Raw genomic sequence first — 1,171 nt, 5'->3', positions numbered from 1 at the left:
ACCTGTTCGATATATTATATAATACAACATCAAAATACATCAGACATAATCAAATGCGGTCAATAAAAACATGAATATTTACACCTCACACTGGTTTTCAGGCTTCAACATGTAAAAAATATTAATAATATCAAACTTCTTAAGATATGAATTTGTGTATTTATTATTTTACAGTTTGCAATAATTTTAGAATCTTGGACTAATCTTGGATTTGGAAGCAATGGTACATAATAAAATGGTACAAAGATCTATTGCCAGACTGAGACACATACAATGACATACTTCATCACTTGACCATTGTTCAATTGTTCACGATTATATAGTGGAACGGAATTGTTTCAAAAACATGACTACCTTTAAAGCTGCACTCTCACAGATTGACCATTTTAACAACTATTTTATTTTTTGTCTTGGAAAGAGCAAACTTTTGGCGTAAATATCTGCAAACCAATGATATAAGATTGCTGACAATAAATCAGATCGTAGATTTTCATATTTCCGTACCAAAATTAATGTTTTATTGCTAAACCCTAACTAACGGTTTAAGAAAAATGCATAAAATATCAATTTTCGAAGTTTTATATAACAATCTGCCATCTGATTTTTGTCAGCAGTCTTATACATGTATAAATGGTTTACATGGCTTACATTGATTTTCTCAAAAATTGGCTTGTTCCAGGACAAAAAATCAAAAACAGTTGTCAAAACATTCAATCTGTGAGAGTGCAGTTTTAAGAATATGAAACTGGAAGTTCTGTCCATCAATTATTTTACTGAATGTACAATATACTATTTTTCCAATTACTTTGTTAATTTAAAAAAAAACAACAACTTTATTTTGCAAAAATCACAGATTTGTATAATAAAAAATCATTTTACATCAAGAATGATTCAAATTAAAAACATTTTAACAGAAATATTGACAACATGTTATGAAAATTTCAAGATTATGGAAGTTTTAGTACTGAAAGTTTTCACCCATTTTTAGGAAATAATCCACTTACAAACTTCCTTTAACAAACGCCCTGTTAAATTATGTATTAGCATTTAAATATACCTGGCAATCTTAAACTCAGAAAATGTATGTGTGTATTTGTATGGTTATATGACATTAAATGAGACATCAAAGTAAGAAAAAAATGCATTTTCATTGAAATACACGAGCATTGAT

This window comes from Mya arenaria, chromosome 15 (genome assembly GCF_026914265.1).
Source record: "Mya arenaria isolate MELC-2E11 chromosome 15, ASM2691426v1".
NCBI classification, from domain to species: domain Eukaryota; kingdom Metazoa; phylum Mollusca; class Bivalvia; order Myida; family Myidae; genus Mya; species Mya arenaria.
The sequence above is the reverse complement of the archived record's forward strand: the minus strand, read 5'-3'. Positions refer to the sequence as shown.